At 47.7% G+C, this 12,264-nt stretch overlaps 2 protein-coding genes across 2 annotated transcripts in view; one reads left to right on the top strand and one right to left on the bottom strand.

Moving 5' to 3' along the window:
* Positions 1–12,264, bottom strand: part of LOC134984055 (zinc finger protein 260-like) — a 112,188-nt gene that overhangs the window by 91,770 nt on the left and 8,154 nt on the right. The gene's annotated exons all lie outside the window — the stretch shown is intronic.
* Positions 1–12,264, top strand: part of LOC134984061 (zinc finger protein 585A-like) — a 176,099-nt gene that overhangs the window by 51,973 nt on the left and 111,862 nt on the right. The gene's annotated exons all lie outside the window — the stretch shown is intronic.

Consider the following 12,264-nt stretch of genomic DNA (forward strand, 5'->3'; position numbering starts at 1 on the left):
TAATAATGCCTGTCATTCCTCCACCAATGTATCTCCATTTTTTGCAGTTTTTGGTTTCCACCCCAGAGCTAATTCATTTTTCCAACATTCCTCTGTCTCCTCTCTGGCCCTGACCTCTCATCTTAAACTTATTTGGAAAAGAGTGCACATTGCTCTCAGAAAAGCAGCTTTCAGGGAAAAAAAAATTTCTGACAGGCTCCGGCGGCCGTGCACTTTTAAAGTAGGAGACAGGGTGTGGCTGTCGACTCGCAATATCAAACTTCGACAAACCTCAGCCAGATTGGGTCCTAGATTTATTGGACCATTTCTCATTATCAAAAGAGTCAATCCAGTTGCTTTCCGGTTACAGCTACCAAAAACTTTACGGATCGGAAATACCTTCCATTGCTCTTTGCTCAAACCATATGTTTCATCTAGCAGATTTCCTCGTAAAAAACCTCAGGGGAGATCACCAGTTAATGTACAGGGTCAGCAGGAGTTCGTGGTTGAGAAGGTTCTCGATTCCAAGTTGTCCCGGGGTCGGCTCTATTTTTTGGTGCATTGGAGAGGTTATGGTCCTGAGGAAAGGTCGTGGGTCCTAGATGAGGACCTTCATGCCCCAAGACTCAAAAGGGCATTTTTTCAAGAATTTCCTCAGAAACCCGGATTTAGGGGTTCCTTGACCCCTCCTCAAGGGGGGGGTACTGTTAGGCGCCGGGGTCCGCGCGGCCGTGCGGCCCGGCGCCTAGCAACCAGAGACGCCGGGCGCACGGAGCCGCTCAGATCCTAGCAACAGGAACGCCACAGTCAGACTGCATTCCCTGTTGCTGGGTCTTAATTAATCAGTGCCTGTGTGTTCTGGCCATGCAGCATGCAGCTGCACGGCATCATCATGTAATTACCCTGTCTGGATCAGGATTGGAGGGCTCTCAAATATAAGCACTCCCAGGACTTCTCACAGACGCCGGTGATAGCTTCCTGTTTGCCTGTGTCTGCTGCAGAGAAAGTTCCCAGTCCCGGTCTATCCGTTTGTTCCTGTTATCAGTGATCCTGTACTCGGAAGTTACCATCTATTCCTGGAGTCTGACCGAGCACCTTTAACATCTGGTGGTGTTCGTGAGTCGCGGCGCAGCCGTGTGTTGCGGCCTGTCCGCTATAATTTATTATTTTGTTTATATTGTGTTCTGGAGCTTTGCGGAGGATTCCGCTTCCACAAGATCCACTCTGGTGTCCAGCGGTGCCGGATAGGAGTGTCGGATCAGTGGATCTTTGGTTGTCCTTTTCCCTGGCGGCTAGTCCGCACATACCTTTTGATTTAGTTAAGTTAGCTTGTAACCCCTGGCTTGGTTGCTTAGTCAGAGGGCCCCTTGTTATCACCCTGTCTCGGACTTCCCCTTGTCTCCCATTAAGACCTGCGGGGGCATCGGGGTTGGGCAGACATAATCCGCCCTTCGAACGCGGCTGCCATGGGCTCAAGCAACCATAGTCTCGCAGGGGATTTCTGATAACACGGGCGAGACAACGGAGTTAGGGCGCCAGGGGTTACTAGGCTCTCCAGCTCCCACAACCTGTATATGGTTCCTGTACTCAGATCCCTGCCATAAGATCTTCTCCAGTCTGGAGTACAGGAATCGTAACAGTAGTATCCCAGGTGTACATTGGAAATTCGAGACGTCTCCCCCTCACACAATTCACAGGCTGTATTCCCAGCAGGTGATAATCAAAGTACCCCTCTTACAACAAGGAAGGGGGTAGTATTCCACACTATATTGTGGTACTGAAGCCAACCGGCTCGGTGAGATCTGAAATATTTGAACACTTACATACAAGCGTTCAAATCAAGATGGAGTCACTCGGAGCAGTGATAGCGAACCAGGAAGAAGGGGACGATATGGTGTCACTGGATATCAGGGACGCTTACATACAGGTCCAAATTTGCCCTTCTCACCAAGGGTACTTCAGGTTCCTGGTACAGAACTGTCACTATCAGTTCAGACGCTGCCGTTTGGATTGTCCACGGCGCCCCGGGTCTTTACCAAGGTAATGGCCGGAATGATGATTTTTCTTAAAAGAAACATGGACGCTTTCCTGATAAGGGCAAGGTCCAGAGAACAGTTGGAGGTCGGAGTAGCACTATCTTAAGTAGTTCTACGACAGCACGAATGGATTCTAAATATTCCAAAATCGCAGCTTTTTCCGACGACACGTCTACTGTTCCTAGGGATGATTCTGGACACAGTCCAGAAAAACGTATTTCTCCCAGTGGAGAAAGCCAGGGAGTTATCCGAGCTAATCGGGATCCTCCTAAAACCAGGAAAAGTGTCAGTGCATCATTGCACAAGAGTCCTGGTAAAAATGGTGGCTTATTACGAAGCAATTCCATTCGGCAGATTTCCCGCAAGAACACTTCAGTGGGATCTGCTGGACAAATGGTCCGGATCGCATCCTCAGATGCATCAGCGGATAACCCTATATCCAAGGACAAGGGTGTCTCTCCTGTGGTGATTACAGAGTGCTCATCGTCTAGAGGGCCGCAGATTCGGCATTCAGGATTGGATGCCGGTGACCACGGAGGCCAGCCTGAGAGGCTGGGGAACAGTCACACAGAAAAAAAAAAAAAAAAAAATTTCCAAGGAAGTGTGATTAAGTCTGGAGAATTCTCTCCGCATAAATAAGCTTAGAGCAAATTTATAATGCTCTAAACTTAGCAAGACCTCTGCTTCAAGGTCAGCCGGTATTGATCCAGTGGGATAACATCACGGCAGTCGCCCACGTAAACAGAAAGGGCGGCACAAAAAGCAGGAGGGCAGTGACAAAACTGCAAGGATTTTTCGCTAGGCGGAAAATCATGTGATAGCACTGTCAGCAGTGTTCTTTCCGGGAGTGGACGACTGGGAAGCAGACTTCCTCAGCAGGCATTACCTCCACCCGGGAGAGTGGAAACTTCATAGGGAAGTTTTTCAGCATGATTGTGGACCGTTGGCAAAGACCAAAGGTGGACATGATGGCGTCCCGCCCGAACAAAAAACGGGACAGGTATTCCGCCAGGTCTTGAGACCTTCAGGCGATAGCTGTGGATGTTCGGGTAACACCGTGGGTGTACCAGTCAGTGTATGTGTTCCCTCCTCTGTTTCTCATAACCAAGGTATTGAGAATTATAAGACATAGAGGAGTATGAACTATACTAGTGGCTCCGGATTGGCCAAGAGGGACTTGGTACCCGGAACTTCAAGAGATGCTCACAGAGGACTAAGGGCCTGGGGAGCTAAGAAGGGACTTGCTTCAGCAAGTACCATGTATATTCCAAGACTTACCGCGGCTGCGTGTGACGGCATGGCGGTTGAATGCCGGATCCTGAAGGGAAAAGGCATTCCATAAGAGGTCATACCTACCCTGGTCAAAGCCAGGAAGGAGGTGACCGCACAACGTCATCACCACATGTGGTGAAAATATGTTGCGTGGGTGAGGCCAGGAAGGCTCCACGAAGGAAATTCAACTAGGTCGATTTCTACACTTCCTGAAAACAGGAGTGTTTTGAGCATCAAATTGGGGTTCATTAAGATTTAAATTTCGGCCCTGTAGATTTTCTTCCAGAAAGAATTGACTTCAGTTCCTGAAGTCCAGATTGTAAAGGGTGTATTGCATATACAGCTCTTTTGTGCCTCTAGGGGCACCGTGAGATCTCAACATAGTGTTGGGATTCCTTATATTCATATTGGTTTGAACCGCTCAAATCTGTGGATTTGAAATATCTCACATGGAAAGTGACCATGCTGTTGACCAATATCTCACATGGAAAGTGACCATGTTGTTAGTCCTGGCCTCGGCCAGGCGATTGTCAGAATGGGCGGCTTTGTCTTACAAAAGCCCATATTAAAAATTTTCCATTTGAACAGGGCAGAACTGGGTCTCGTCTCCAGTTTCTTCCTAAAGGGGTGTCAGCGTTTTCACCTGAAACAACCTATTGTGGTGCCTGCGGCTACTAGGGACTTGGAGGACTCCAAATTACTAGACGTTGTCAGGGCCCTAAAATATATATATATATATATATATATATATATATATATAGTTAGGACGGCTGGTGTCAGAAAGTCTGACTTGCTGTTTATATTGTATGCACCCAACAAGCTGGGTGCTCCTGCTTAAGCAGTCTATTGCACGCTAGATTTGTAGTACAATTCAGCTTGCACATTCTGTGGCAGGCCTGCCACAGCTGAAATATGTAGATGCCCATTCCACAAGGAAGGTGGCCTCATCCTGGGCGGCTGCCCGAGGAGTCTCGGCATTATAACTTTGCCGAGCAGCTACGTGGTCAGGGGAGAACACGTTTGTAAAATTTTACAAATTTGATACTCTGGCTAAAGAGGACCTGGAGTTCTCTCATTCGGTGCTGCAGAGTCATCCGCACTCTCCCGCCCGTTTGGGAGCTTTGGTATAATCCCCATGGTCCTGACGGAGTCCCCAGCATCCACTAGGACGTTAGAGAAAATAAGATTTTACTTACCGATAAATCTATTTCTCGTAGTCCGTAGTGGATGCTGGGCGCCCATCCCAAGTGCGGATTGTCTGCAATGTTTGTACATAGTTATTGTTACAAAAATCGGGTTATTACTATTGTTGTGAGCCATCTTTTTAGAGGCTACTTCGTGTTTTGTTATCATACTGTTAACTGGGTTCAGATCACAAGTTGTACGGTGTGATTGGTGTGGCTGGTATGAGTCTTACCCGGGATTCAAGATCCTTCCTTATTGTGTACGCTCGTCCGGGCACAGTACCTAACTGAAGCTTGGAGGAGGGTCATAGGGGGAGGAGCCAGTACACACCATGTGACCTAAAAGGCTTTTTAGATGTGCCCTGTCTCCTGCGGAGCCCGCTATTCCCCATGGTCCTGACGGAGTCCCCAGCATCCACTACGGACTACGAGAAATAGATTTATCGGTAAGTAAAATCTTATTTTCCTGTATACCTGTCATTTTAGAGACATCCAGTTTGACTATGTGATCCCCTATATTACGTCCTCTGGTATGACTAGGTAAAAGTGACGTGTTAGCCAAAGATGATAATGATCCCTCAGTCTGAATAATAGGCCACAATGACTTAGCCCTACGTACCCTCCTAGTACTGGCTACCGTATATCTGTTAACCCAAGGAAGTTTGGGGCCACGATTAGAGTGGCTACGGCTCGAGGGACTAAGGGCCTCTGCTCTAGGGATACTAAGGGCCTTTGACCTAGCCTGTTGTAAAATACCATGCGGGTAACCCCGTTCAATAAATTTAGCCTGCATGGCATCCATGGCTAACTCAGTTTCTTGGGGGTCTGACGTGATGCGTCTTACACGCATAAATTGTGAAAATGGTAAACCCTTACGCAATGGGGCCGGGTGAAAACTAGAATGCTCTAACAACATATTCCTGTCAGTTTTCTTGACATACATGGAGGTAGACAACTGTCCCTCCTTGACAGTGATCAATACATCAAGGTAGTTAATGACACAACCGTCTATTGTATACGTAAACTGCACAGGGTGTTTAGTGGCATTATGGTCCTCCCACAGGGCAATCAGATCTTCTCGAGTCCCCAGCCATATAACCAGAAGGTCATCTATATATCTTCTATAGTATAGTACTTGAGACATAATGGCAGGATCAAGGTAAAACATACGTTTCTCCAGCTGGTACATGAAAGCGTTCGCGTACGACGGGGCCACAGCGGACCCCATCGCACACCCCGCTAATTGGAGCAAAAAACGGCCATTAAAGACAAAGTAATTACGGGTAAGTACCTTTTCTAATAGATTTAGAAAAAACTAAATCTCTGGCCCTTGGTAGGAATCATTATCCTCAAGTAAACTCCTATCCGCTTCGATACCTGCTTCATGAGGGATACACGTATACAAGCTGGTAACGTCAGAACTGCATAATGACGTACCCTCAGGTATATTCCCCAGGAGTTGAAGCTCACGTAGTAAGGACGTAGTGTCCTGAAGGTAAGAAGGAAGGGATTGAATGCATGGATTTAAGTATGCGTCAAGGTACACCGACACTGGATGATAGAGCGACCCCCTGGCAGACACAATGGGCCTGCCTGGAGGGTCAACCAGTGTCTTGTGGACCTTGGGCACAGTATAAAATAATGGGGCCTTGGGGTGCTCAATGGTAAGAGCTCGAACCACTTCACTGGAGATGGTACCGGCTATGCTAGCCTGATGTAAAATAGAGTCAAGCTCTGTTTTATAATCTTTGGTGGGGTCCCTAGTGAGTTTTCTATAGACCTTACTGTCATTCAGCTGCCGATCACATTCTCTGACATAATCTTCAAAATTCAGCACAACGATAGCCCCGCCCTTATCCGCCTTACGTATAATAATGTCGGTGCGGGCCGACAAAGCTTTTAAAGTGACCAGTTCGGTTTTAGGTAAATTGGGATAAACCCCATTCGACGAGGGAGTAAGTTCCTCTGCTTCAAGCATACGTAAGAATGTCCGTATAGAAGGATTAAGGCTTGGGGGGTCAAAGTGAGACCGAGGGGCTATTCGTCGCAACTGGGCTGGAACCTCTGGATGCAAATTGTCTACTGTATGGGTGTTAAAATATTCTTGTCGCCTAAGAGATCGTCCCAGACGGTGTACTTCAACTTTCCATTCCAGGGGATCCGCTGGAACTGTGGGGACAAAGGAGAGGCCCTTCGCTAACAGTCGATATTCTTGATCAGAAAGAGGGACTGAAGACAGGTTAAACACCAGCTCTTTTAAACTCTGGGTGGTTTTGGTGCGGGCAATTCTTTGATTCTGCCGCGACCTCCGCGTCCTCTCCCTCTTCTTGCGTGGGGGGTGCGGTTGGATCGAGTCCGCACACCCGATGGGCCTTGGCCTAAAGGGAAATTGCCATCTGATTGAGATAAGGACCCAGAGGCTCCTTCTGAGTCGCTGGCTGAGGTACTAGCCCCAAGTTGTTGTTCACGCCTCCTCCGGGGGTTAGACCGCCACTGTTGTTGGTCCCTGGTCGTCCTGGACCCACCCAGCCAAGGGTATACCTCACGTTGCTGATAATCCCTTTGAACAGTGGCTAGTTTCTCTTTCTTGAATCGCACTAGCTCCTGGCGGTATTGCTCTATTTGTGTAGTGAGCTTGGTTACCCATTCATTCTGAGTGTCCAGCTGTAGCGTGGGTTTATGTATTGCCTCAAATTGCTGAATTTGCTCCCGGACCAAGTTGAGCTCCCGTGTCGACTCCTCAACCACTAGTAACAATAGATCCATGGAGCATTTGTTGAGGATTGCTACCCAACGTCTACAGAAGGTAGTGTTGAACCGACCTATAGTGGGGGAGTTGCGGATCCTAAATCCCCTAGGGATTAGATTAGATCGATAATAGTCAGATAAAGAAATGCCGTGGTAGAGAAAATCTACCTCCCTTTGTTTCATTTTCAGCCATTTTCTGTAAAGTTCCTCATTGGTATTGATAATAGGATTGTCATCTAGCCTTTGTCCCACCAGTATGGAGTTGGCTTCAACATCGGAGAAGCTAAGACGTTCACTAGCATCACGCTGGATCAGGTCCAAAGTTGCCTCGCTGGAGATGGTAACTTCCATGGCAAAAGTCTCTGTCGGTACCTGAATTGATGCCCAATTTAACCAACTGGCAGCTGGATGCAGAAGTGGGACGTGCTCAAAAACACCATAAATGGAAGGCTAGCAGAAAGTGGGACTGCAGCCCAGAATGAGAGTCCTGTGTGGTCTGTAAATACGTTGCTGGTGCCTTAGCATGAGAAGACTAGACGAGAACACTGGCACTGACAATGCACCAGCAACTGTCAGTCTGTCTCAAATGTAGATTGCTGTGTACTCGGCACTCACGCATAAGGTAAAAGGTGCTGCGGTGCCCTCCTGGAGGCGAAGACCTCTGGCAATAGGATGGTGATGAAGGCGGCACTCAAGCAGGCATAAACAGCGGTAAAGTATATGTCCGTTTATTCCAACATGTTTCGGGGTAAAGTCCCCCGTCCTCAGGGTCATCATAACAAAACTGAACAAAACACCATACATATATACCCCCCATTGCAATTACCATTAGGGCTCAAATCCTACTCACCTGTCACACGCCGCTCTGACCCGCCGGCCGCTCAGCAGCACTTCCTGGTTGCTCAGCAGTGACGTCATTGGGACGCGCCCCCGTCCTGTAACCATGGGGACCGCCGGGCACGATCTCTGTACACTGGTGATGCGGCTGGGAACTCCACGCTGCCGGCCCGTGACGCTGTCAGGCAACAATGATACAGGGAGGTGTCTAGGCAACAACAGAAACAAAACAAACAAAACAACGTTAACACATATAGTGCTATACCACAACCAAAAAAAAAAATATCCCACCCCCACCTGTCAGAGGTTAAATAGCGCATCAATAACATTGCTGTATACTTGAAAAGAGCAAAATTGCAGAATAACCAGAGAATAGAAACATAATCTCCAACAGAGCTCATAGCTACGTTACTGATCAATCTAAAGGATTGCCATATGGTTACTATATAACATTATAGTGCCTCACATAAAGCAGTTTAATCCCAGATTTTCATTGAGGCCACGCGGTGATAGCGTATCTAGTTTAAAAATCCACCTAGATTCTCTTTGTAGTAGGATTCTATCACGGTCACCCCCTCTGAGGTTTCTGGGAACATGGTCAATCAACATTGCCCTAATACTAGGTATCCCATGTTTGTGCAGCAGACAATGTCGTGCAAACGGTTGGTCACTATTGCCCTTTTCAAAAGCTTTTTTTATAGCACTTCTATGTAGTGCCATTCGCTCACGAAACTGGCGAATGGTTTTACCTACATAGGCTAAGCCACATGGGCATATTAATAGATACACTACATGTGTGGATGTGCAAGTTAGGCGATGGCGAATAGGCAGCTTCTTGCCAGTATGGGGATGGTTAAAGGTACTACCTGTCATAAGGGTGTTACATGTGGCACACCCCAAACATCTGAAACACCCTAGTTTAGTTCTCAGGAAATGTGTTTCCTGTATACCTGTCATTTTAGAGACATCCAGTTTGACTATGTGATCCCCTATATTACGTCCTCTGGTATGACTAGGTAAAAGTGACGTGTTAGCCAAAGATGATAATGACCCCCTCAGTCTGAATAATAGGCCACAATGACTTAGCCCTACGTACCCTCCTAGTACTGGCTACCGTATATCTGTTAACCCAAGGAAGTTTGGGGCCACGATTAGAGTGGCTACGGCTCGAGGGACTAAGGGCCTCTGCTCTAGGGATACTAAGGGCCTTTGACCTAGCCTGTTGTAAAATACCATGCGGGTAACCCCGTTCAATAAATTTAGCCTGCATGGCATCCATGGCTAACTCAGTTTCTTGGGGGTCTGACGTGATGCGTCTTACACGCATAAATTGTGAAAATGGTAAACCCTTACGCAATGGGGCCGGGTGAAAACTAGAATGCTCTAACAACATATTCCTGTCAGTTTTCTTGACATACATGGAGGTAGACAACTGTCCCTCCTTGACAGTGATCAATACATCAAGGTAGTTAATGACACAACCGTCTATTGTATACGTAAACTGCACAGGGTGTTTAGTGGCATTATGGTCCTCCCACAGGGCAATCAGATCTTCTCGAGTCCCCAGCAATATAACCAGAAGGTCATCTATATATCTTCTATAGTATAGTACTTGAGACATAATGGCAGGATCAAGGTAAAACATACGTTTCTCCAGCTGGTACATGAAAGCGTTCGCGTACGACGGGGCCACAGCGGACCCCATCGCACACCCCGCTAATTGGAGCAAAAAACGGCCATTAAAGACAAAGTAATTACGGGTAAGTACCTTTTCTAATAGATTTAGAAAAAACGAAATCTCTGGCCCTTGGTAGGAATCATTATCCTCAAGTAAACTCCTAACCGCTTCGATACCTGCTTCATGAGGGATACACGTATACAAGCTGGTAACGTCAGAACTGCATAATGACGTACCCTCAGGTATATTCCCCAGGAGTTGAAGCTCACGTAGTAAGGACGTAGTGTCCTGAAGGTAAGAAGGAAGGGATTGAATGCATGGATTTAAGTATGCGTCAAGGTACACCGACACTGGATGATAGAGCGACCCCCTGGCAGACACAATGGGCCTGCCTGGAGGGTCAACCAGTGTCTTGTGGACCTTGGGCACAGTATAAAATAATGGGGCCTTGGGGTGCTCAATGGTAAGAGCTCGAACCACTTCACTGGAGATGGTACCGGCTATGCTAGCCTGATGTAAAATAGAGTCAAGCTCTGTTTTATATTCTTTGGTGGGGTCCCTAGTGAGTTTTCTATAGACCTTACTGTCATTCAGCTGCCGATCACATTCTCTGACATAATCTTCAAAATTCAGCACAACGATAGCCCCGCCCTTATCCGCCTTACGTATAATAATGTCGGTGCGGGCCGACAAAGCTTTTAAAGTGACCAGTTCGGTTTTAGGTAAATTGGGATAAACCCCATCCGACGAGGGAGTAAGTTCCTCTGCTTCAAGCATACGTAAGAATGTCCGTATAGAAGGATTAAGGCTTGGGGGGTCAAAGTGAGACCGAGGGGCTATTCGTCGCAACTGGGCTGGAACCTCTGGATGCAAATTGTCTACTGTATGGGTGTTAAAATATTCTTGTCGCCTAAGAGATCGTCCCAGACGGTGTACTTCAACTTTCCATTCCAGGGGATCCGCTGGAACTGTGGGGACAAAGGAGAGGCCCTTCGCTAACAGTCGATATTCTTGATCAGAAAGAGGGACTGAAGACAGGTTAAACACCAGCTCTTTTAAACTCTGGGTGGTTTTGGTGCGGGCAATTCTTTGATTCTGCCGCGACCTCCGCGTCCTCTCCCTCTTCTTGCGTGGGGGGTGCGGTTGGATCGAGTCCGCACACCCGATGGGCCTTGGCCTAAAGGGAAATTGCCATCTGATTGAGATAAGGACCCAGAGGCTCCTTCTGAGTCGCTGGCTGAGGTACTAGCCCCAAGTTGTTGTTCACGCCTCCTCCGGGGGTTAGACCGCCACTGTTGTTGGTCCCTGGTCGTCCTGGACCCACCCAGCCAAGGGTATACCTCACGTTGCTGATAATCCCTTTGAACAGTGGCTAGTTTCTCTTTCTTGAATCGCACTAGCTCCTGGCGGTATTGCTCTATTTGTGTAGTGAGCTTGGTTACCCATTCATTCTGAGTGTCCAGCTGTAGCGTGGGTTTATGTATTGCCTCAAATTGCTGAATTTGCTCCCGGACCAGGTTGAGCTCCCGTGTCGACTCCTCAACCACTAGTAACAATAGATCCATGGAGCATTTGTTGAGGATTGCTACCCAACGTCTACAGAAGGTAGTGTTGAACCGACCTATAGTGGGGGAGTTGCGGATCCTAAATCCCCTAGGGATTAGATTAGATCGATAATAGTCAGATAAAGAAATGCCGTGGTAGAGAAAATCTACCTCCCTTTGTTTCATTTTCAGCCATTTTCTGTAAAGTTCCTCATTGGTATTGATAATAGGATTGTCATCTAGCCTTTGTCCCACCAGTATGGAGTTGGCTTCAACATCGGAGAAGCTAAGACGTTCACTAGCATCACGCTGGATCAGGTCCAAAGTTGCCTCGCTGGAGATGGTAACTTCCATGGCAAAAGTCTCTGTCGGTACCTGAATTGATGCCCAATTTAACCAACTGGCAGCTGGATGCAGAAGTGGGACGTGCTCAAAAACACCATAAATGGAAGGCTAGCAGAAAGTGGGACTGCAGCCCAGAATGAGAGTCCTGTGTGGTCTGTAAATACGTTGCTGGTGCCTTAGCATGAGAAGACTAGACGAGAACACTGGCACTGACAATGCACCAGCAACTGTCAGTCTGTCTCAAATGTAGATTGCTGTGTACTCGGCACTCACGCATAAGGTAAAAGGTGCTGCGGTGCCCTCCTGGAGGCGAAGACCTCTGGCAATAGGATGGTGATGAAGGCGGCACTCAAGCAGGCATAAACAGCGGTAAAGTATATGTCAGTTTATTCCAACATGTTTCGGGGTAAAGTCCCCCGTCCTCAGGGTCATCATAACAAAACTGAACAAAACACCATACATATATACCCCCCATTGCAATTACCATTAGGGCTCAAATCCTACTCACCTGTCACACGCCGCTCTGACCCGCCGGCCGCTCAGCAGCACTTCCTGGTTGCTCAGCAGTGACGTCATTGGGACGCGCCCCCGTCCTGTAACCATGGGGACCGCCGGGCACGATCTCTGTACACTGGTGATGC

The sequence above is a fragment of the Pseudophryne corroboree genome, assembly GCF_028390025.1.
Source record: "Pseudophryne corroboree isolate aPseCor3 chromosome 3 unlocalized genomic scaffold, aPseCor3.hap2 SUPER_3_unloc_33, whole genome shotgun sequence".
Taxonomy (NCBI): domain Eukaryota; kingdom Metazoa; phylum Chordata; class Amphibia; order Anura; family Myobatrachidae; genus Pseudophryne; species Pseudophryne corroboree.